We start from the raw sequence: 2,415 nt of genomic DNA on the forward strand, positions 1-2,415 counted from the left end.
TCTTTGGTTCCCATGATAAGGGACAATATATAAAAACAGATGGAAATGGGTTGGTTGTGCTTTGAATGATTTTTATAGAAAATTTGGCCCTAAGAAAATTCGCATCACTGCTTTTTCTTACTGAAATCTCTTTAACGAAACCGTAGCTGTTAGAACTACCGCCATCTTGCCTTGCTGAAACAAAGAAAGACTTTTGCGCCTTTTCAAATTCTGGCGCCATTTTGCTATGCCCCTCCCCATCTCCGCCTCCTCCCTGGCCGGCCATGCCTCCGCTCCCGCTCCCGAAAGCCGGGACCTGTCCCAGGCTCCGCTAAAGCGAGCAGGAATGTGTGCTTCTTTCTTTGTTTTGTAAAATGTTTGGGATTGTTTTATTTTTAATAAAAAACAAAGGAAAAAAGCATCCCTCTGAAATGCAGGGGCGGAAAAAAAGGTGGAGGAGGAGGGAGAACCCGGTACGGCAGCGGGACTTAGCCCGCCTCCCCCTGCCCAAGGATATTTGGTTTGCCACCGAATCACGACTTCCAAAGGGGAACTCCAAAGGAAAGGTGCGCGCATGCGCGCACCTGGAGTGGAACCGCTAGTTACCCCCAGCCGCCGGCAGCACGCCTGAGATGCCACTGCGCCCTTTCCCGGCCCGGTGGTGGAGTGGTGGAGTGGGTGGCGGAGCAGGCACTCGGTTCTCAGAGGATTGGGGCTGCTCTTCTCCCAGACGCCCGGCCTGTCCCCCAGGCGTGAGCCACCAGTGAACTCGAGTTGGCGCGGCTGCTGCCTCCAGCCCTGTTTGCAAAATTAAAAGTATCACATTCAAAGGCAGTGTTGTGGCTAATTTGTTACCTGATCCCCTTCAGGAAAAGTGTATAAATTGGAAACTATTGTCTTTTAGTTAAAAAACTATAAAAATAATTTTTAAATGTAATAGCTTGTGCGCCATGGCTCTGGACCCTGCGCCGTCCTGTGCCAGTCGTGTTGCCTCTGGCATGCCCATTCCGATTGCCCCAGTTGCTGGGTAGGTCCATCTCGTGGGGGGTCTTCCCCTCTTGCGCCGTCCCTCTGCCCTCTCAGGCATGGTGTCCCTCTCCGGGGGCCTCTCCCTCCTTGCAGCGTGCCCGAGGTGTGTCAGACGGAGCCCCAGAATCCTTGCCTCTAGGGAGTAGCTTGGTTTGACCCTCTCTAGGATGGGTCTGTTTGTTTTCTTGGCAGTCCACGGTGCATTTGGTGCTTTTCTCCAGCGCCGCAGCTCAAAGGCATCGGTTCTCCTTCTGTCCTCCGTGGTCATTGTCCAACTCTCCGATGCATGGCGGGTGATTGCGATGACCATGGCCTGTATCAGGCGCACCTTGGTCTCCGGGGAGACACCGTTGCTCTTGAGTACTTTGGAGAGGTCCCTAACAGCAGACTTTCCCATGGCAATACATTTTTTTTTTTTTAATTTCTTGACTGCTGATGCCATGAGTGTTAACCATGGAGCCGAGCAAACTGAGGCGGTGAACAATCTCGGTCTCTTCGCCATCCATCCTGATGCTGCCAATTGGTCCAATGGTGAGAATCTTTGTCTTCTTGACATTGAGCCTCGGTCCATGCTGAAGGCTGCAGTCCTTGACCCTCTGCAGCAAGTGCATGAGGTCCTCCTCAGTTTCAGCAAGCAGGGTTGTGTTATCTGCATAACGCAGATTTTTAATGGACTTTCCACCAGTCCTGATGCCACATTTCTCCTCATAGAGCCCAGCCTCCCGGATGGTCTGCTCTGCTTACAGGTTGAGAACGTGTGGAGACGGAATACATCCCTGGCGTACACCCTTCCCAATTTTGAACCATGCAATGTTACCCTGCTCTGTTCTGACAACTGCCTCTTGGTCCAAGTATAGGTTTCGCATTAGCACGATTGAATGTTCTGGGATTCTCATTCTTCTCAGAGTCGGCCACGTCTTGTTATGAGCCACACAGTAAAACGCCTTTGCATGGTCAATAAAACACAGATAGACATCCTTCTGGTATTCCCTGCTTTCTTCTAAGATCTATTTAACATCAGCTGCAGTATCCTTAGTGCTACCACCCCTTCTGGACCCAGCCTGGACTTCTGGCGGTTTTCTGCTGATGTGCTGTTCCAGTCGTTTTTGGATGGTCTTCGGTAGAATCTTGCTTGCATGTGAAAACAGTGATGTTGTTCTGTAGTTTCCACGCTCTGCTGGGTCACCCTTCTTTGAAATGGGAATAATTATAGATCTCTTACAGTCAGTTGGCCAAGTGGTTGTTCTCCAAATTTCTTGGCACAACTTGGTGAACATGTCCAGGACAGCATCTGTTAGCTAAAACACGTCAATTTGTATACCACCTATTCCTGGGGCCTTATTTTTTGCTATTTCCTTCAAAACACTTTGAACTTCTTCCTTCACCACCATAGGCTCTTGCTCATAA

Source organism: Elephantulus edwardii, unplaced genomic scaffold (assembly GCF_000299155.1).
Source record: "Elephantulus edwardii isolate Elephantulus edwardi_28Jun2011 unplaced genomic scaffold, EleEdw1.0 scaffold00310, whole genome shotgun sequence".
In the NCBI taxonomy this organism is placed as follows: domain Eukaryota; kingdom Metazoa; phylum Chordata; class Mammalia; order Macroscelidea; family Macroscelididae; genus Elephantulus; species Elephantulus edwardii.